General features: G+C 39.5%; 1 protein-coding gene across 2 annotated transcripts in view; it reads right to left on the reverse strand.

The window, feature by feature from the left end:
* The window catches only part of LOC149310016 (partitioning defective 3 homolog), a 654,223-nt gene that overhangs the window by 384,681 nt on the left and 245,652 nt on the right, over window positions 1-23,890 (reverse strand). The gene's annotated exons all lie outside the window — the stretch shown is intronic.

Here is a 23,890-nt window from a genome sequence, read left to right on the forward strand (position 1 = left end):
ATATACTTTGTTCTACCCAAAATGTGTTTAAATGAACCAGGATCAAACTGTGATTTGATATCCTGGTTTGTTACCTAACCATTTTCATTAACGACATCACACTGCACAGACTGCTGGCATTTATCTCTTGCACATTTCAGGAGAGAAATGGAGAGAAATGCCACACACTGTCAACAGATAAAATATAGTCTTCAAACTCCTTTTCACACAGTAGTAGTCAGATGTGTTGATCAAGAAAGAATTTCTTATTGTAACTAGCACATGCCCAATAGAGTACCATGGTTCCAATCATAAGAATTTATATAGACCAAAGATAATGTGGTGTTGAATATTTGTTTAGCAGCACAATTTCCTGCCATTAAACCTTTTCTGTAACAAGCAGCACCCAAGAGAACCCAAAATCAGCACATTCTCAAGCATGCTATTGGGAAACAGGAAAAATAAGTAAAAATGAAAAATGCATTTTATTTTCATTAGGCTGTCTCTTTTCCCTGTTTAAACACCATACTTTTTTATTACATTCCACAATGTTCAACAAAGAAAACACATTAGAAGAGATATGTTTCCCTGCTAATGAGGCAGAATGTAATATAAAAATGGAACAAAAATAATTAGAGGCATATATCAAGAACTATCTATTATTTCTTACCTAATAGCACACAGTTTACGTGCTTCAATGAGGTTTCCAAGCATATTAAACAGCCTTACAAATTGCTAGGGCCAATTCCAAACTGTGAGCCTGCGTTCTTCCACTCATGGTTCCTGGCGTCAGCTGGCAGAACTGAGCTTGAAAACTAAAGTGCATGAAGCATAGTTCAGAGTTTTGGGGGGAAGTTACTTTTTTGGACCATGGTTCCCATAATCCTCCAGCCTCTATTCTAGTGATGGGTTCTGGAAGTTATAGTCCAAAAAAGTCACTTTTGCAAGATCTAATTACGTGAAGAAACGACTACCTGAGAGTGGGCTGCAACTGCCAAGAATCAGTTTTAGTGGCGTGACAAGCGTTTGACTATTACTATGTCACTCTTGAAAAGGGAGAAGGAAGGGGGGATTAATGTAATAGCACCTTTAAAACTAGCCAACCTTTATTTTAGTATTTAGGGTTTTTGTGGATTTAAACACATTTCTTTAGATGCAGTTTGTTGTTGTGTGCTTTCAAGTAGTTTCTGACTTATGGAGACCCTATGGGAAAATTTGTTCAAAGGAGGTTTGACATTACCTTCCCCTGAGTCTGAGAGCAGGTAACTTGCCCAAGGTCTCTCAGTGGGTTTCATGATCAAGCTGGGAATCAAACCCTGGTACAGAGTACTAAATGAAGTACAAAGTGCTTCATGAAAACAAATGTCAGGAGGTGGGATCAGCCACTGAAACGAATCTCTCCTATGTCCTCACCAAGTGAGATGGTGACAATGGCAAGAGTGAGAGAAAGTCCTCCCTGCAGACCTTAAGCATCTGGCAGATTCTTATAGGAGATATGGTCTTTGAGATAGAATCATAGAATCATAGAGTTGGAAGAGACCACAAGAGCCATCCAGTCCAACCCCCTGCCATGCAGGAAATCACAATCAAAGCTGGCCATTCAGCCTCTGTTTAAAGACTTCCAAAGAGGGAGATTCCACCACTCTACGACAGAGACTGTTCCACTGTTGAACAACCCTTACTGTCAGGAAGTTCCTCCAAATGTTCAAGTGGAATCTCTGTTCCTGGAGCTTGCATCCATTGTTCCGGGTCCTGTTCTCTGGAGCAGCAGAAAACAAGCTTGCTCCCTCCTCAATATGACATCCTTTCAAATATTTAAACAGGGCTATCATATCATCTCTTAACTTTCTCTTCTCTAGGCTAAACATCCCCAGCTCCCTAAGTCATTCCTCATAGGTCATGGTTTCCAGACCCTTCACCATTTCAGTAGCCCTCCTTTGGACACTCTCCTGTTTCTCCACATCCTTTTTGAATTATGGTGCCCAGAACTGGACACAGTATAGTCTGGACCTAAGCCACACAGGGCTTTATAGATCATGACCAGCACTTTGAATTGTGCTCAGAAATGAACCTGTAGATGTTTTTAAAAGGGAGCTACATGCTCCTTCTGTGCAAGGATGGTACTACTTTTGCCAGATAAGCAAAAATATTAATGACTAAGGGTCAAAAAGAGAATAAAGTGATAAAGGGTCCAAGCACTCAAAGCCACAACCATAAGCATTCCTCTTCAGTGCTACATCAAAATCTGAGTTTGCACGTTGCTAAGTATTTTTGTTGCTGAAATCTAACTGCCTTTAAAAAGGGGATTCCCAAATTATAATATGTATCAGAAGAAATCAAAAATAATGAAGCCAGTAATAATACCCTCACTGATTAGCTTTCGATTCTCAAAATCTTATTTTAAATTCCTCAGCACCGAAGTCAGTATAATGAGACACTTAAATACTCATTCCTTGCTTCTTTTTATGTGCCCCTCCCCTCTCCCAAAAGATTTACACACATGGCTAATGAGAAGATATGACATGAAGCCTCTATCTGCTGCCAGCATGAAGTCTGAATCTATATTCAAATATCAGCAATTAGTGCTGATATCCATACTTTACCAACAAAAGTCAATCAAGATGCCTAATTGCTTAAACATATCTGAAATGCACTGCAGCATTACAAAAAGAGGACATTCATGTGTCATTTGATTAAGACTAGAATTCCAGTAGGGTATAGGTATGTGTATACACACATACATACACACCCTTTTCTGCACATGTTACAGTATGTATACCACACCATCTCCAATATACCACCAAACTAACACCAAAATCAATCTGATGCAAGCATACTTCACTTTAAGGCACTTCATTGATATGGTACTTTTAACATCTACAGTATAGCACCATTTTGTTCATCCTCAGTCTGTTTACAGCATTTGTGCACTTAGTGTCTAAGGTCCAGAGCAGACGGGCAGGAAAAAGCAGCTTGTTCCTGAGTTTCTGAAAGCAGATCAAAACCCCGCTGTTTCTACAGCCGCTCCCAATATGGGCTAAACTAGCCACAGACTGTCCACATTATGCGCTATCAAGCCGCACTGCATGGTTTTTTTTATTGCACTATTGCACAAGCACACTGCCTGCAATGTCCAATTACCTCCCTCTCCCCTGCCAGATGCTTTTCCATTGGACACCCACCCATAGGATCAACCACAGTTGCATGTACGATGCACTGCTTATACAGTGTATCGGTGCATCAGTGTGTCCAGTGATACAGTGGCAAAGCGTCAAAGCCCCTCCATACATGCCCCCTTCACCCCATGCTCTCCTATTGGGCTGTCTGGTTTCTGTATGTTGTAATTACATCCATTGCATTATTAGTGATCATGTTTTTGCTTTGCCACAGTCTCATGCTGGAACCAGGCTCTTTATATGCTGGGCCTCCCCTCTCCCACAACTAACCTCTGCTACCACTTACAAGTCTTTCCAGCCAAGTGGAACTGAACAAAACATAAGAATACAAACAGCAGAAAAATAAGTACTTATTAATTTTAAAAAATGGCTGGGTGCCATTTTTAAGTTTACTGAATGTATAGAATTCAGAATTCTATCTGGGGAGATTTTTTAAAAAATAATTAAAACACCAGATGAAGTGTGGTGTGGGCCCAGTGCAGTGTCACAAATTCCTGGGTGATGGCAGATAGTGTTTGATGTCTAAGGTTGCTTTGAAGAGTGGATAAAACAGCAATGAACTCTAATCACACGGCTTCAAATTCTCTGTGGCACTAATGCACTGTAAATATTGATTTGCTTCTGGAGCCAAGGTGCATTTTTAAATAAGCACTTGAAATGAGAAATCTAACAACACATTGCAGAAGTTTTTTGTGTTTTTTTTCAAGTCAGAGAAATAAAATAAAGATGTACAGGGCCTTAAGTACTTTCAATAACATCTTCGTTAATATTAACTCAACAATGGCTAGATAAATTAAATATGAAAGGAAATTTTGTGAGCACATACAGAAGAGGAGATTTCTGATTATGTAAGCTATTATTGATGGCTAAAGCCACAAAGGAGAATTGGATTTACAAGATAACAAAGCTGAAATAGAATTAATATAACTATACATAATTTCATAGTAACAAGATTAATAACCAACAGTATGTATGTTCTCATACATACTAATCTTACAATACTACATGTATAACGTTAAAAGTTCCATTTCATTTTGTCACACCTCTCTCCTCAATTTATGCCAGAAAACCATGTTACTGTTGGCTCTACAACATAAACATTTATAAACAACATTTATTATTATAAGGCAATTATGGTAACAGCCCTCCACACACTGATAAAAAATTATTATCATCCTTCACCGCTAGACATGTTGGTTTTGGCTGATAGGAATTGAGAGACCAACATCATATGGGGGGGACAGGTTTGTTAAAGGTTCCCCCATCCTTGCTAAAGGCAATCTGCTTGCTAATATGCTGCACATCCACAAGCAATAATCCGCCCTGCACACTTAGAACATCTGGGAAGAACCTAATAGAAAATCAAATGGTTAAACTAACGACTTCCCACAGAGCTTTTACCGCTGCTGCTCCCAAATTATGGAACAGCCTTCTGGAAGAGATCCGTCTTTTTACTACCTTGGATGCTTTTAAGAAGGCACTTAAGATGGATCTCTTCTGGCGAGCTTACCCACCCGACTCTGTATAAGAGCTCTATTAAATGAAATGCTCCACTTCCTTGATGATGATTGTTATGCTGCTATGATCCCTATGTAATTTTAATATTTTATTGATTGTATTTTGTATTTATATGTACCCCTTTTATCGAGGTGGGAAATATAAATAAACTATATTATTATTATTATTATTATTATTATTATTATTATTATTATTATTATTAGCTTTGAGTACAAATGAACTCTAAAACAACCAATCATGGAAAGTAAGTCTCATCGAACTTACGTCACAATACTTTTTGCAAGTTTGGAGTTTTATATTTATTGGAATGAAAAGACAGACGGACACATTCCTAACCTGCCATTTCTTTCCATATTGCCCATCTCAAAATATACTTGATTATGGTGATGAGCACTTGCATTTTTTAAGTTGGGGGTGGGAAATGATCAACTTCTAATTTGTTGTAAAATATTTTTGGCTATGGCAAGTTACAAGCCATTATTTCCTCTTTATGCTCATCTGGAAACCTCGGCTGCTGAATATTCAACAGCTCAACCTGCCAGCATTTAGCTAGTTCAAGCATTCCCTCTGAACACCCCACTCTCCACTTCAAACTTCAACCATAACTCTGACAACCAAGCAAATCAAATTCCATGCAACAGCAGTTTCCTAGGTAACCAAGCACAGACACCAACTGTGCAAAGGAAAAACATCGAAAAACTGCAGCATTCTATTTGGGCATTAAACAAAATAGGTATATAAATCATCGAGACCACCAGAGATGCCAAGTGCCAAAAACACTACAATGAATAAATTCAGTAATTCATTCATGCTTGGCAATATGAAAAAATGAATCAGGCTCATGAAATAGTTAAGAACTAAGAAAGGACAGATATGAACAAGCTGAAGCATTGCTGTCCAGTTACAGTCCTATAGCCCCTATCGAATGGAGCATTGCCAATTATGGTGCTTGCTTGATGTCCAAAATGATAAGGCTTCAGATACAATCCTTTGGCACTTATTAGCCTCTCTGGATCCATCTTAAACCAGCAGCTAATTAACTTCTCCCTCTCCAGCTTGACAAGTTGTTAAATCCTTGCTGAATCCACCTTCTCTGCACAACTTAGCAACCTTGACCATCTGGAGTGCTCTGCTCTATTTCTTAATTTTGCATCCCAGTTAGCTTCCATGTGGAAGCCCAGTTTGGATGTTAGCAATGGTCTCATCCAAGCACTGACCAATTCTCAAATCCTTAGTTTCAAGCATCTGCCTTTAGACTATATCCTACGTATTCATGCCATAACACTTGTTTATGCACATGGAAACATCTGGACTTTAGGATTTTTTTATTGCATGCATAATACATAATGCACAGTGCAAGCTGTTTAATTAGGCAGCATTCATAACTGGCTACACCTACCACTTTATATGTAATTATCAATACACTTCAGAAGTCATCTGTTGAGAGATAACTATGTATTGATTTTGAGCATGCACACTTAAAAACTTTACACACAAGTTAGAATATTGTACATTATATTAAAAATAGATGTTGCCATCTAAATTCCCTCTTACACAAGTATGGAATCTTGTAGCACCTTTGAGACTGAGAGAAAGAAGGTTAAGCTTTCCCTAACTTAAGTCTACTTAAGTGAGTGAAGTGCCTAGGAACAGACCTTTATAGTTATGAATAAGCTGTTTGCATGTGTGAGTAGCAATAGAAATGCAAAACTTGTGGGTATGGTAATGAGGTAACGTTCAGTTTTCAGGTACAAAGGCAGGAGAAAAGATGTTGCCTAAAGCCAGGGTGAGAGATAACCATATGAATGGTGGAAGCAGTTATTGGAATGTAGTGTGATACTGGTTAGGAACCAGAAAGGAAATGTGATAAAATAGACAAGAGAGCCCTCATAAGGCTGAGGTGTTGCCTAGTGTTATAATATGTGTAGTATTCCAGGAAACCACTGTTTCCTTTAAGCCCACTGTTGATGGACTGGAGTTTGTGGATATATTCCAGTTCTGTTGTTCCTCTTTTCGATCATCTGTTGTTGTGGCGGTGGTGGTTGATGTTGTTCAAGGATTACTGTTCTGAGATCTAAGAAATATTGAAGTATTCTGCAACTGGTTTTTGTGTGTTCCCATTGTTAATGCCCAATTTAATGTGCATTTATCCTCAGGTACAGAGACTGGCCTGTTTGCCCAATGAAAAGTGCTGAAGGATAGAGGATGAGCAAGTCAAAGTCCCTCTAATATTGTCAGTGGTGTGATTAGGTCCTGTGATGGCATTTCCTGAGTAGATGTCTGGACAGAGTTGGCATACACATTTGTTGAAAGGTCTTTTACCCATTTCCCCATCTGTGTTATGTATCCTCCTATAAGTAAATAACTGAGATTGGGAGGCTGTCTGTAGGCAAGCAAGGCCTGTCACCAAGAGCCACCTTGATAAGGCAGCATTATTGTCCAGAAGTGGGCTGTAATTGACCTTGGCTTGCTATGAACATTGAAAGTTACTGACACAGCTGCCTTGGATCTTGTACAGGAATAGGGACATGGCTCGGGCCCAAGTTACTTGCAGGAACACCTCTCCCTACATAATCTGCCCCACACACTCAGAACATCCAGAAAAAAAATCGTTGGAATATTATAATACCAGATTAACCACAACTTCCCATAGAGGATTCACTGCTGCAGCCCCTAAATTATGGAATAGTCTATCGGAAGAGATCCGTCTTATTACCCCCTTAGATGCCTTCAAGAAGGCACTTAAGAAGGATCTCTTCTGGTGGGCTTATCCACCTGATTCCGTATAAGAAATTATGGTTAATGCTCCACCCCTGATTTATGACTGAATAACTATTTGATGATTGGATTTTAAGGAACTAATAGGAATGCATAATTCAATATTAGTATTTTAGAGATTGTTCTTCTGGAATTGTACTGTGTTATTTTAATGATGTAATCCCACTTTGATCCTTGGGAGAGGCAGCAAATATAAATAAAGATGATGATGATGATGATGATGATGATGATGATGATGATGATGATGATGATTAAATAAATAAATATTCCCCATATATCTGTTACCCTTAGTTAACCAAGTTTATCCTTTTGGTAAACTGCTATTTGGAGCAGAAAGATTTACTGGAATGCAACTACTTGGGAGAGTCGAATGCTCTTCTTAACTCTGTCATAGTTTTACTCAGAAGCTGCATATTTCTTGTTGTCCATCAACTGAATCAACCCATGTCAACAGCATTTTTAAAAAGCCCACAATATATATTTTAATTTTTAGAATACTTTGGCCAGGATCCAAAATGGAACATCTGCAGATAGAACTGCTTCCACCACACCGATTGGGAGAGGTGATCTATAGTCCACACAACAGTATCTTGTATATCCTAAAACCTGGTTCAGAAGGTATGGGAAATCCTCTGGTGTGGATGGCTGCAGAAGGAACAGGAAGAAATCTCCCTGCTACAACACCAGTATGACATCCTATTAAGGCCTAATACAGACAAGTAGTGTTTATCCTTCTTAAAAGATACAGATGTATGGTACTGCTCCTTTGAAAAATCTACATAAGCAATTTAACAATAAAGCTCACGTACAAGAGAGGAAGATGGGCATACTTTGTCCTAATGAAACAGTTATTGTAACTCACTTGGGAAAGCAATGGATTTACCAGGCCATGTCTGAAATCCAATCACTTTTAGTTTACATTAGAATTTAGAAAGCTTCCTGATGTTATGGCTACCCAAGCCCGGCCTATTGACTTTTCGATCTGTGTATTCAGTCACAGTTTGTACTTCATGATGAGGGTAGAGCCTCAAGATGTTTTAAGAATAGCTAATGTTAGGGGAAGGAATATATACAGATAACAATGGAATGTCCTACAAAATCAGACCAACAAAGTCAAAATGCCAAAAATAAGCAACAGAATTCCTTAAATTTCTAATGTTAAAGTTCATACCTATCCATATTCTTTTATTTATTACATGTAGACCTCAAGTGTCAAAAGTTACTCCTAAGAATACAAACAGTAAAATTCAAATTAAATCAAACACTATTAAAAGATAAAGCAGGTCTAAAACAGCTCAGTAAGTGCAAAAAATGTATCACCCAACCTAGATATCCAAAGCCCGTCTAAATAAAATGGTCTTTACCTGCCATGAATGATTTCTACCTTTAGATATTTTTGGTCTAATTTGAATACACACAAAGACAACTAAAGATCCATGTAAGAAGAGCTGCAGCCAATGCTTAGCCACACAATCACTGCAGGCTGCTGGATAGTTTATTAGCAATTCAAGGGTGCCTCGTTTTCCCATTCTTTTGTTTGACCCATTTTTTAAATGAGTTTTATACTGTTTCATTTTATAATTCAAGGTTACAAAAACAACTATCAGTGTTAAGGAACTGCAAACATGGTGCTCTTTGTATCTCTGACTCTGCATATATTGCTGGGGCTCCCAGCTATCAGAATTTCAGGATCAACTAAGAGTAGTTAATGACTAAAAGTAGACTGACTTTGCTGCATTTCTGTCAGGATTTTGTGGGGAGAAATAAGTTCAGGAGCACCCCTCCAAAAATATTTGGGGAAAATGAGTTCCTGAAAATGTAATTTGTTTAAGCTTTGCCCATGAATACAGGAGGCTGTCTGCTGAAGATTTGAGGCCTAAAACAGCAAAGCACAGGAGGAAGGAGTGGCATAACTTTTGTAGCAAAAATAATATGTAAACTGGTGCTAGTTTGTGTCTGTTCTTGTGTGTCAAATGAAGAAACATTGACATCTGTGCCCAAATAATTATTTTTTAAAAACAGCTGTGTAAAACATGCCCAGTATCCCTTAAAGCTGTTACGAAGCTGAGCAACTGAAAATCAAAGAGAACGTTCTCATTCCCCTTTTACTTTCCTCAGAAATGGGGAAATTTGCTGCAAAACCTTAACCTATGAGGCAAATGTATTTGAGATAAGATGCAGAAAAACAGATATTTGAAGTATTTTCAGGAGATGACTACCATATACTTTCCAACCTCATGAACCTCTTTTTAGAATTTAGGGTGAGGGGAGGAGAACATGCACTATCTACTGGTCACACACATAATCCTTTTGGAAGAGACGCCAAATATCATGTTTCATACGACAATTTTAAGCCCACACATAATTATGGAGAGTTAATACCTTCCTTAATGAACTTCATGTTATTTTTAAGCAACCCTACCAAAAGAAAATGCCTCACAAAGTGGGCATTTCAGACACTAAAGAGTATGTGACTCCGATTTCCAAGCCTAGAGATGTGGCTAGTCCCTTCTAGCAGGTTCATCCAGATGATTTTTAAATTATGAACTTGAAATTATGAATTTAAATATGGATTGTTTTAGAATGTGTATGTCTTATTTGTCCTTTTAACTGATGCAGGTTTTAATTAATGTGTTTTAATTGATGCTGTGCATTGTTTATGTGTTGTAATTCCCCATGTCTATCTGTGGGGAGAGGCAGGTAGCAAATTATCCTCATCATCATCAAATAGAGGTCTGTTCTCTGCAAAGCAGGACATACTTGCAGCCTAGGTCTACTTGACTCAATATGTTAGAAGAATCTACACATATGAAACACCTCCCTATGACAAAAGAACTGTTAACAGAAACAGAAAACTCTTTACTCCTAGAAGTAGCACCCAAACGCTATGTGGCATTTATAGGTAGGAATGGAGAGAATGCATGTTAATATTATTTGACAATTCCAGTTCCAAAGAGCATTCTACAAACTTGAAAGCAAATGACTCTTAATTCCCCAAATTTACTGATAATGGGCTAAGCAAATGGAGAACAATTACAATGAAAATCGAATGCCTTTAAAATATAAATTAAATTGCATCCTAAATGAACAGTGCAGAAGGGGCTTTTGACCTACGGCAGCATAAACTTGAGGCACACAAATGCTGGCCAACAACATACCGTATATACTCAACTATAAGTCGACCTCATGTATAAGTCGAGGTCAGGCTTTAGGGCTAAAATGATGGATTTTGATATGACCCCATATATAAGTCGAAGGTAAAATCTAGAGGCATGTGACAAAGGAGCTATAGGATGAAGCAACTTAACAAAATTCCAGCAGGCATAACTGTTTGAGCTCCCACTAAACACTGGATAGATGAGAGAGCAGAGGGGGTCGGTGCTTTCAGGACAGATTACACTTTTGCCTTTCACCAAGGGATGGTTCCCTTTTTATAAGATTTAAAGTACAGTACTTATATTGACCCGTGGATAAGTCGACTCAGGATTTTTGAGTCAATTTTTTGACTAAAATTTCTAGACTTATACATGAGTATATACAGTAATACGATTTATAAATAATACTTATCACTTATCATGATGATATCCTTATACTGTATACTGGTATATACAGGATACTGTAACTGCCACCTCACATTTCATAAAAATATAGCTTGCCTTTATTCTTAAAAATGGTGCTGGTATAGATATTAGAGATTGCATCTAGTGCTGCAATGGGCAATTTGTGGCTCTGAAGAGCTGGGGTATAACTCCCATCAGCCCTCAGCACTGGCCATGATGGCTAGGGATTATCAGAGCTGGTGTCCAAAACCATCTGTAGAGTAAGATGTTCTTTACCAGTTCTGGCAGCAAAGCTAGCAACCAGTACAGTAGCATACTGTATATACTCATGTAAAAGTCTAGAAATTTTAGTAAAAAAAACCTGACCCAAAAAAAACTGGGTCGACTTATCCACAGGTCAAAGTACAGTACAGTGGAACCTCACTATACGCGGAGGATCCGTTCCGGATCCCGCCGCGTATGGCGATTTCCGCCTATGCTCAAGCCCCATTGTAAACAATGGGGCTTGTGCACGGCGGTGCGGAGGTGTGCGGGGCACAACGGGCACGCGCGTGGCGCAATGGGCGCACGCACCCATTCAACTGAATGGGATGCGCCGCCCCTTCCACCCCACCGCGGCTTGAGTGCGTATGCTCAAGGCCGCGTATGGCACGCCCGCCTATGGCGAGGTTCCACTGTACAAACTCTTATCAAAAAAGGATCCATCCCCTGGTGAAAGGCAAGAGCTTACTTCATCCTGGGAGCACATAAAAGAAGTACTGACCCCCTCTATTCTCTCATCCATCCAGCCTTCGGGGCGGGTACAAACAGTTATGTCTAGCTGAATTTTGTAATTTTGTAAGTTCTTTGGCATTGTTTTCCTTTGCTTTTTCCTTTGTTACATGCCTCCAAGTTTTACCCTCGACTTATCTATGGGTCCTCTCAAAATCTGTAATTTTGGCCCCAAAAGCTGCCCTCCATTTATACATGAGGTCAACTTATAGTCCATCTCTAGTGTTCATGGATGGTAAAATCAGATTGTCCTGGCAAAGGACCAGTTAGAGCATGCTTTCCTGTTTTGTAAATTTAACTTGCACTGGTGGGCCATGAGGATCCCGTCAAAAAAAGGAGAACCACACAAAACTGAAGGGAACCCAACTCATTCTAAAACAGTGGTCCCCAAACTGTGCATGTTAAGGGATTTTGGACTTCAGCTCCCAGAATCTCAGCCAACATGGTTGAGGCTTCTGGGAGCTGAGGTCCAAAATCTCTTCAAGGGCACAGTTTGGGGACCACTGTTCTAAAACATGCCACCCTTTCTTCTGAATGAAAAGGTTCTGGGCTTACCCACACAATTTAAATACTCCCCACTGTATTATAATACTCCACATGTGATTCAGAGGAATTTGCTGGGTTTTGCGTGGGGGTGTGTGTGTTAAAAGATCCTCAAATGCCTCAGAAACAGGTATCCACAAGGATGCAATTATGGAGCTCTGAAACTCCTCTCAAGTCTCAGTGGGCAAGGGGGATTTTAATGCTCTTCCTACTTTTTCCATAGTCCCTGTCACAATTCCTTGACTCAAATTCCTACATTTCCCCCCAAACATCCCAAGGTTCCATCTCTAACTGTATTTTACTACAACACTGTATCACCAAAATTCTTGAAACTTCATAGCTTGCTCTTGAAATTTCAAACCGTCCCATGTGCCTTCAATCAGCCAATATAAACTGGGATTTTTTTAATATGAGAATAGAAGATGGTGGTGATGGTGAAAACACTGGAAATACATCTTAAACAGATTCTTAACATATGACAGTATCTGGAAACTGGAGTCTCAGGGAGGAAGAAAAAGAACAGGGTCAAAATGAATAAAGTAACAAAAGAAAGAAAAAACTATGATAGGACATTGTGATGTGAACAATCTTTCTGTGATTTAGAATTATATCCACGTCTCTGAGCCAATAGTTTTAATTCTGTTTAACCTACACCACAGGATTTTTGTGAGGATAAAACTCTTAGGAAGTATCATGTAAGTTCTTTGAAGGATGGTGCACATTAGAAATAAAGGAAACAGAGGCAGTAGTAATAGCGGTGAATGTCACTTGCAAATGCTTGTGAATGGTGTTCTTGGTCCCAAAGTCTTTGCTAAAGAATCTAATCTAAAATAGGAAACTGCCTCCAAAAAACAGAGGAAAAGAAAGCTGTTATGACCGCGGCTGACAGGAGTGTGTATTCAATAAATCAAAACTGGCATTTATTAGATGAGTAATAAAGTAAAGTTTGTCTAACTTACCTAAATTATTCTGCTCACACTAAACATGGAAGAATTATTGTTTTGGACTCAAAATAAGGCAAGGTCTTGAACTTTAATGGGATTTGTAGCAATTTCACACCCCACCACCACCACCAAAAAAAAAAAAAGCTGGATCAACTTATCCACAGGCCAAAGTAAGTGTTCTACTTTAATACTTATTTTAAAAAATGAACTATCTCCTTTTCTGAGTAGAAGTTAGAAAAGGCAAAAACTTTAAAAAATAATAAAAACTTTTATTTATACCCCGCTTTTTGTTAAAACAATCAAAGCGGCTTAAAACTTAAAGGCTATGCAGACCAGCCAGGAAGGCCAGCCTGTGGGTGGAGTCAGGGCTTTGTGTCCAGTTGATGCACACCTTGACTCCACCCACAGGGTGCCATGATGCTGTGTGCTGATCCACACAGTGCGTGGCATCATGGCGCTCCTTCGGCACTGCATCCAAATGCCGCATCACTGAAGGAGCACCATATAGCCACACCACTGCAGCTATGGCGCCCTTTCGAGAGTGCAAGAAGGAGCTGCTTTTTGTGGGTCCTTTTTGTGCCCTCGAAAGGCCAGATCAGGGCTGTGGCGTGAGGCTGCCATGGCCCTGATCCAGGTAGGAAAGGGGCGGCATCCCACCGACCCATAGGGAGCCATCTGTCAAGCCTCTTAGTCTGTCCTGGATGCACCTAAAAAAAGCACTGATCCCCTCTTTTCTCTCCTCTGCCATGGCATTTCTGATCTTTCTGAATGTCTGGGTAGGACAATGGTGGTGGTGGCAGCTCTTTGGCATTTCCTCTCAAAGGACTGCCAAGGGTAATTGGGCTCTGAACAAATATGAATAAGACATTTGTGCATGCCTGTCAACTGTTCTGGATTAAAATCGGGCAAAGTTATCACATGAAAGTTGAATGGTATAGCCACTGCTAATATAGGGGCTGTACAAACAGTCTCTAAGGGGTGGCATGCAGCTGCCCCTTTACTGGCCAGATCAGGGATGTGGCCGCCGCATGCCATAGCTGTGATCCAGCCTCCAGAGGTTGCAAAATACAGCTCCTGCAGCTTTGTGATGCCCTTTTGGCACAGCATCATCTAGATGCAACGCCAAGGTCGTGCCATGATGCTGCACACCATCTAGAATGGTACATGGCATCATGGTGCGAGGGGAGTGGAGTCACGGCGTCCAGCATACAGATGCTCCCCCATGACTCTGCCCCCAGGCCAGCGCTTTGTGCCAGTCTGTACCGGGCCATAGTCACCATTTTCTTTGTTTTGCCTTTTCATCCTTTTTGATATGTGTGTTTTCTTATCCCTGTCTGTCTGTCTCTGTTTGCCTCCCCAACACATCACACAACCACCACTTACAGTAGCTCCCTCTTCATCCATCCAGTCTTTGGGATGAGCACAAACACAAAATTATGCCTGCCAGAATTTTGTAAGTTCTTTTGCATGATTCTCCTTTGCTTTGTCCTTTACATCCCTTGTTACAAGCTGCTACATTTAACCTCAGCTTATCCATGGGTCATATCAAAATCCATACTTTTTGGCCTAAAAACCTGCCCTTAACTTATACATGAGGTTGACTTATAGTCAGGTATATACGGTAGTCTCCTACGTCTACATTATTTTTCTCCTGGAGGAGGCCAACAACATAGCAATTATTATTTATTAGGAGATGACATGTACTCATTAACAAGGATGTATTTTCTCTTCCCCTAACCTCCCTCTTTTGCCTTTTTTGTTGACTACTCACTACAACTAATTTTTCAAGTCATATAGGCAGACACTCCCAATTAGAACTCATGGGAATAATTCATAGAAAATAAATGTGACAAGTTTTGCCTGGCACAGTATTTGTGGATTGTTTATGAGCAAACTGGGATCGTCCAAGCCTTATACACACTTCAGGCGTGTCTGGACATCTTTTACAATAAGAGCCTAGAGACATTTTAATGGGATAAAAACTGAAGCCAGCATACATTTCTTGGGGGAGGGGGGGGACCTCTACTGCTTTTGACTAATGGCAAACATTACTCCACTTTATCCAACCATCCCTCAAGTGGCTAACTCCAATACTTGAAGTCAAGTTCTTACTTTAAATATCTTCATTTCAGTTCAAAAGTACCTGTTTCCTTTGAAATTTTGGTTGGTTTTTACTTAAAAGCCACTTTTAATGATAATTCACTCCAGCAAAACTGAAATGTTTACATGAAATTAAACACAAACCAAACCCCTGGTTTAAGAAATACAGTATTTCCTCTTCTTCAATTTTCTAGGAAGTGGCTGAAGAAAGACTTTCCAGTATACAGAAGCAACATAAAAAACCAACTCTTGGATGTTGCCAAAATTAAACTGGGAAATACAACACATTTGGTCTTTGATTTCCAGATCCATTTCAATCTGAATTCAGGCCTTGTTGTGGGACAGAGACAACTCTGGTCAGTGAATACTGGGCATTGGATAGGACGAATGGGTCCTTATTATCTCTGCTGAATCTTTTAAAGTTTTTCAATACCATTTAAAATGGTATCCTTGTGGGCTGTCTCTCTCAGTTGGGACTTGAAACCCATTTTTCTTGCTTCTAGTACTCCACCTCTTGCAACCCTATCTCTCCTTTCCCTCCTATCCCCTTCATTTCACATTTGCCTCCACTGTCTGCTCAGCTTACTCTCCCTTCCCATCCACCTTAAAGGAAGAGGTAGGAATGTTAATTGCACAATGAATTCACAGAAGACAGCTTGCACATTTTGTCCCAAATTTAGGCTTGTACAAGGACTAAAAACTTACTTACTTACTTACTCACAGACAGACACACACACACACACACACACACACACACACATATATATATATATAAAAAACTTGGAATCCAGGCCAGATTATGGTCCAGACAGGGAGTATGCACCATGCCTAGAATCTGCATAAAACTCAGCTTTACCAGAGGCACTGCAACCCAACTTTTGTTATGCCTTGGTTGTGTGATGCCTAGTGATTTACAGGGTGGTATCCTACTAAAACCCTTAGTTTGATCCAGCCGAGGATCTTTAAGGATATTTTTGAGTTATAATGGCATACTTAGAAAGATGTTGGTGTTCAAAGTAAGTATAAAGATCAAGTAACTTCCACTGAGATATATGTACATCAACATTGGAGCAATGAGCAACTGATTTCTGTCCAAAGCAATTCTTTGGCCAGAATTTCTGTCTGGATGAACAAATGTGCCACAGGACTCCTCATCAAAATCTCTATTTAGTTCATTAAATCAATTTCTGTACAGGAAAACAAAATCTCGGCCAGGTGCAGCATAAATTAAAACACTCCATGCAATTAGACCATTTTGATATACTGGTACGTATATGTAAATGTGAGTATTGTTCAAGCTGTTATTAAAGACTCCAGTTGCACCTTATTTAAGATTAATATTAAGATATATTTAAGATTAAGATTAATTTTTTTTATCGAAACCACTCGAGTTTTCATTGGTGATTTCCTACTTCATCAGATGCTATCACTGCCTAATTACCTAAGCCCTCTTGTAACTATTTTACAAGCTGGTGTAGTGTTTGAAGAAGTATTTCCCATTTATTTAAACTACAAGGTAAAAACAAAAATGAATGTTACCTGTGAATGCGGCCACTTTCAACACTGTGACAGAACTAAATGCTATTAATTTTACAGTGCAGAGACTAACTATAGTGTTGTTGCTATGCTATAGAAACTAACATTTCTACAGTAGTAATTCTCCACATTACAAGACCCTCTATCGAAGCAACCAATCTGCTTCAAATCTGACTTCATAAAATAGATCAAAAAAGGAATAATCCTACAGTGTTAAAAGAAGGGAAAAAGCTAATTCTCTGCTAAAGAGCATAAAAGCCAGCATCCAGAAATTGCAACACTACTTTGACTTAGACAGAAGACAGTAAATCATATAGCTTCACATCCAGAAAGCTAAATCATGCAAGCTGACACTTAAAGCTGTTTAATGCATTACATATATCAGGCTCAACAGCTAAGAGTTTTAACAGTAAACCTGACCCACATTTTAAAAAATACAAGTTCTGCCTGCACTAATCAAAATCAGAGATGAGTGAGCTCTCCTACAGTCGCAATACAGAGCAGCAATACAGAGAGGCCTAGATTTGCTGAATTCAGTGGGGAAATGGATCCATTCCAGGTTTAAATCCAAAAGTAAACCAAAACCTGATTAGTGTCTTTAAAGCCAGGTTTAAAAGACAGAACACATTCATTGCTCCACTGATATGGAAGCCGCTGATCACCAGTGTTTGGGCCTCCTATGAGCCACAAAATGGAACATAAGGATTGGGCTGGAGGATGATATACGGCAGTTCAGTGGGGCTTAGGGAGATCCAGACCAACTGCAAGCCATTACTATGAATAAGGAGGAGGAGGACACTGAGCTTAATTACACATTAGGGATGTACCCTTTGGCCCTACTGATGCTTCCTCCTAAAGTTTCCATCAGTCCTCCTGGCACAGCCTTGCAGGACCTGTAATCCAAAACGTCTGGATGATCAAAGCCCAGCCCTATTGCAGATTATACTTTAGTATCTTTACAGGAATTTAATTCCTGCATCTATTCTTCATCTGTGAGATTTGTCACAACCAGTCAAAGACATAGTATTAATGCAGAACAAGCAACATAAAGAAGAATGAACTGCCAGCCCTGGACCTTTCTGGGTGACGGAGAGAACATGGGTTTGTGGCTGTAGCCAGAAAGATGTGTGCCACTCTTGTTATGCTCTGTTCAGGCATTTGCCTGAATGTTTGAGTGTTATCAGTAGGTGGAAGTGCATTGGCATGCATGCAGGATACCACCTCCAACATTCATAGGCCCATTTGCCTCCTTCCCACAGTCTCTAGCTTCTTTCCTTGCTTGAATTGAACAGGAAAGTCTGAAGACACTTTCTATTTCTGTTCACTTTCTAATACTGTTGAATACAAGTATGATACCCTATACATTCTATCAGGATCCATGATCACATGGAACTTTCTGTTCATGTTCAAAGTGAATATGAGTAGAACCTTCAAAAGTTCTTCAAGATACCTTCAAGGACATTGTTGTGGCAAGGTTGAAACTGAGGTAGGGGATGAATGAATGCAGGATGGGTATGTTAAATTCCATCCCTCTAACCTATTTAGCATTTCCACACATTCAGGCAAATAGTTCTTAACTTGTGATCTTCCAGAGATTTTAAATATCAACTCCCAGAGGCCTCAGCCAACAAAGGAGTGGTGAAGAATTCTGGGAGTTGAAGGCCCAGATAATTGGGGAACCAAAGGTTATAGCCTTAACACATTCAAAAACCTGAATAGAGTTTATGTTGCACATCCTTCCAAAACGTGCTCTTCCTCCAACCACAAGGCCAGTGGAAACCAATACTTCTGGTAGGATATAGATGAATAAAATATGCTAAAATGTGTATAAATTTCTCTTTGTTACACAATAAGCACAGAGCAAGAATGGTTAAATACTAAATGGTTTGGTCTACAATGCAATTGACTGTTAGAAAGCTAAGTCATTATTTTATCGTGAAAAAGGATAAGAAAAATATTTTTTTAAGTGAATTCATCTATCGTCTGCAGCTGTACTAATCCAATATACTAAAATGGACTAACCAAAAGCTGACAAAAGAGTCAACCAGCTTTAAATGCTTGTGGGAAACAGGACTGATTGAGGCATGACAAAAAAGCCTAGGGCATGAAATAATTCCAGAAATGTGGAAAATACAATTTCAGAATGGAATTGTAATATGTTTGTTGCAAGAGCCAGCATGATGTAGTGATTTGAGTGCTGGGCTAAGGCACTGGGAGACCAAGGTTCAAATCCCCACTCAGCCATGGAAACCCACTGGGTGACATTCGGCAAGCCACACTCTCACAGACTCAGAGAAAGACAAGGGCAAACCCTCCTCTGAACAAATTCTGCCATGAAAACACCTTAGGGTTGCAGTAAGTCAGAAGTGACTTGAAGGCACATGACCACAACAGTGTTCACTGCATGTGTCTACTTGGCACACATATACACAATGTTGATCCTAATGTCAACCTAGGGCTCACAACAGGAATATCTTGAGATAGATAGATAGATAGATAGAGATAGAGATAGAGATAGAGATAGAGATAGAGATAGAGATAGAGATAGAGATAGAGATAGATAGATAGATAGATAGATAGATAGATAGATAGATAGATAGATAGATATTTTAAAACTGTTCCAGCCTTATGGATATTTTTATAATTTGCTAAAGGGATGGAGGTTTTGGTGCCTACCAAATTCATGTGGAAAAGGCCACATAAAGATACAATGTTGGAAACCTCTAATGCAATAATCCTAAATGTATCTAATCAGCCAAAAGCATTGCTGAGTCCATTTATGTACTCCCAGGTGTTTTTCTGGAAGGCTTGGCTGTCATTATGAAACCTAATGGTAAGCTTCCAATCAACACCAGGGTTACCTAGAAAAGAGTTTAAAAGCCAATAGGTAGCTATGAAAATGAAATGAAAAGGCCTCATACCATTTGTAGCTCGATAAAGTACACTCTTGTATCTTTTTACACACACACACACACACACACACAGGGTTATTCATTTTTGTCTTTTAAGATAGAGCAGATGTTCAGGTAGGTCTTGGGTACTTCCATCCAAAAATTAAAATTAACCAAAATGAATTATCTTTGGCTGAGAAGTACAAATCTTGGTAACACGCTCACCTAAGAATTCAGCATGATGAGTGCCACCACCCAAAAATTATTCTCAGGCACACAATTTAAAGCAAACTGGAGAAGACTCTGCCATCCAGTTACCTAATTGCTATTCTGCTGATAACAGAAAAGAAAACATACATAATTCCTTCTACCACTCTTCTCTTGGTTCCTGGTGCTAGCACTGTTGTAAGCTAGGTGTTCAGAGAAGCAAAGACAGATAGAATATTCTCCTTTCTGGGCTAAGCAGATAGGTAGGAAGGGGAAGAAGCACAAGTGTGGGGTGAGTTTTGAAGGAACCAAAGTAGAATTGGTCAAGTTATGTCTCATTCTTGAAGCAAAGGTATTTAGGACCATCCTAAACCAGTGTCTAGCCAATGCAAGGAGAATTTGTTCATCATTAGCATGCCTGCTATGGAAGAATAACAGATATCTATATTTATCTATTTATTAGATTATATCTTGCAGTTTACAATAAATCAATGACACATCAAAGCATGCTTTTTACAACCAGTCACAGATACAAAACATCCATAGCACAACTCATGAAAAAAACCTACAACCCAATATATCTCAAACTAAGCTGTGTTAAAAACTAAACATTAGAATCTTTAAGGGGGCTATTTCATACCCCCTTACTCCAAAGCTCATGTCAAGAAACCATGTTTTCCAAGTAGCAGCTATTTCTTTTCCTTGAAAAATTAACATTTTGAGGACAGAAATTTACTTAACATTCGCAAACTTAGTGAAATATTTTTTAAAAAAAAATATCACAACTGTAAGATATATATTCCACTTTTCTTCCACATGGATCTCAAGTTCATTACTTCTCCCATGAAGGCACTGACCAACTGCTTAACTCCAGAGTTGCTACATTATATCTTTCTACCACACTGTGAGATATGGGGTGCATCTGCACTGTAGAAATAATGCAGTTTGACACCACTTTAAGTGCTGTACCTCCATCCTATGGAATTCTGGGATGTGGACTACAGACTCTTTAGCTTTCTCTGTCAAAGAGTTCTAGTACCTCACAAAACTACAAATCCCAGGATTCGGTAGGCTGGAGCCATGGTAGTTAAATTGGTGTCAAACTGCATTATTTCTACAGTACAGATGCACCCATGGTTAAAGTCTGGAAACCTTACTTTTGTGGACTACAACTCCCACCATACTATCTGATGCATTTCAGTGCTAATGTCCACTTTTGAAATTTTGGTCAAAGATACCATCAGCCCATCCATGACATAAACATTACACCAATGGTGAGCAAATATAGACAAGGATTTATTGCTAGGAAGATTTTCTCCAGTTGACAAAAAAATCTAGGAAGAAAACTCAAAATGGGACTGCCAAGCAATTTAAGGGGAGATGAAAAATAAATAAATCAATACATTCTGGATGGATAAACAAAATGATTCTTATCAAGCAAGAGAAGGGGGAAATTATCTTCCAGGCTTTGGTGTTGACAAAAATCACCTATAATACAGCCTACCAAAAAATTGCATAGCTGGCTAGGGTGGTAGAAGAGCCTGGTAGAATTTGAAACAAGGCTTACTGGAGAGAAGAAGGGGATATAACAAGTGATTGAATCTGAAGGCTAAATTTCTGGAGGCTCTTTCTGGCATGGAAATGGTTTAACTGGATGCAACTCCTCCTGCCTGTTTCTCAGAGGGCAAGACAGGGTGTCGCTTTTCATGGAAGGTTAACACCAAAGTCTCCCTGGACAGCTCAGGGAAAAGAAACAGCTGTGCTCCAGCTGGAGCTTGTTCTCTGCTTCAACTGTCCCTTGAATAGACAGCACCACAGGGTGTAGCCACAGACGAGAACTCCCAAACCACCTACTCACGGTTCCCTGGTCTTAAGGGAATGACATCTGTTTCTGAATTGGAAGAGAACAACACAAGCCTCCTGCTGTAGGTGGCCCTTTTTTCAGCTTCGTCAACACCTCGAGCAAATGTCTCAGCGGGGCTTCGCATGAACATGGAGCTCATGGAAGCTGCACGGAATTAAACTCTTCGCACGCTACTGCTAACAGCAAAAACAACAACACCCAAACCGAGGTAGGCCTGCAAAAGGCTTTGCCTATTCATGGCAGTGTCTAGACCAGCCTTTCACAACCTTTTTACCCTGGAAGAACTCTCTTGAAATAATGTTCAGATATCAGGGAAGATCTGCACAAAAATTATTATATATACAGATCAAAAGAGATGTTTATATTTTTCACTTATGTTCTCTTACAGAACCCCTAGCAACCTTTTAGTGAAAACACAGGGTTCCAGGGAAGGAATCAGAAGAAGACTAGGACTGAGAAGGGCAGCTATGAAAGAACTAGACAAGATCTTAAAATGTAAAGTTATCAAGCTGAACACCAAAGCCAGGATCGTCCAAGCCATTGTATTTTGCATTAGCATGTAGACATGTGAGAGCTGGACAGTGAAAAAGTGGACAGAAATAAAATCAAGTCATTTGAGATGTGGTGCTACAGAAGAGTGCTAAGAATGCCATGGGCTGCCAAAAAGACAAGCAAACTGGTTTTAGAACATATCAAGCCTGAACTCTCCCTGGAAGCCGAGATGACAAAATCAAGGTTGTCATATTTCAGTCACATCATGAGAAGAGAGGACCTGAGCACGGCAATGTTGGACTGGGGGGCTTGGAAGTGTCACAGGATCAGCATGAGTCAAGGGTGTTTATCACACTCTACTCTTATAGTGCTACTATTCCACTTTAACTGCTCTAGCTGCCTCCTGTTGCATTCTGGGATTTGCAGTTTTAAGGAGGGTATTTAGAATTCTCAGGCAGAGAATCCCAGAATGCAACAGGAGGCAGCTAGAGCAGTTAAAATGGAATAGTAGCACTATAAGAGTATAGTGTGATAAACACCAAGGCTGACTTGAGGGCAGTTATCAAGAACAACAGGGTTCCAGGGAACCCTGGTTGAGAAACTCATATCTAGACTAAGCATACAAAGAATGCTTAGTCCCTAAGGGGGACTAATTGCAGGGTTTTCTTGCTTCGTTTAAAGGGAGTTTACCTTTGCCCTCTTCCAAGGCTGAGAGACTGTGACTTGCCTGTGAACTCTTGTAAATTAGTGACATTCTAAATAGGATAGCTTATTAATTGATTGTTTTAAACAGCCTTTCTTACAATAATTGTCTTTTATTTTTATTTAGGTTATACTTTCAGTTTAGATTGTCTCTTATGATTGTGTTTCATTTTAATCTATGCTGTCAGCAGCCTTCTGTCCCACACCGAGAGAAAATAAGGATTTAAATGAAACAAAATAAAACACAAAAAGATATGGTGCAGTGAGAAGCTGTGAGAAGCCCAGCAGTAAGGGAGATTGATAAGCCTTCTTCATGAGGCCATTCAACAGTGGAGGCCAACATACACAAAGCCCATTTTTGATATATGAAGACATATACATGGAACATTGAAGGTGGCTAGTCTCTTTCTCTGTCAAGGATCTAAGATTTGAAAGGGTGGGTTTTCTGTACAAGGATCCCCAGAATGTTCTGGCTAGGGAATGCAGGGAGGTGTAGTTTTAAAAGAGTAATGCTCCAAGCTCTGCCAAGGCTAACATTACAATATGCTAAGGACACCAGATTTCCATCTGATCTTGAAAGACCAGAAGGATCAGAGCTGGTTAGTGCTCAGTTCAAGGACTTCCAAGGAATAACAGTGCTGTAAGTTACATTTCAGAGGAAGGCAATGGTGAACCACCTTGCCTAAGATAACACTTGCCTAAGATAATACTATGGAATTCATGGGGTTGTCATTAGTCAACAAGTGACATGAATATGGTGAACAGGTCTGAAACCTACAGGGGGAAGGAAATCATGCAGTCAACACTGTATACTGCTTGTGATTAACAA

The sequence above is a fragment of the Sceloporus occidentalis genome, unplaced genomic scaffold, assembly GCF_023333645.1.
Source record: "Sceloporus occidentalis isolate IW3139 unplaced genomic scaffold, rSceOcc1.0.p SCAF_7, whole genome shotgun sequence".
NCBI classification, from domain to species: domain Eukaryota; kingdom Metazoa; phylum Chordata; class Lepidosauria; order Squamata; family Phrynosomatidae; genus Sceloporus; species Sceloporus occidentalis.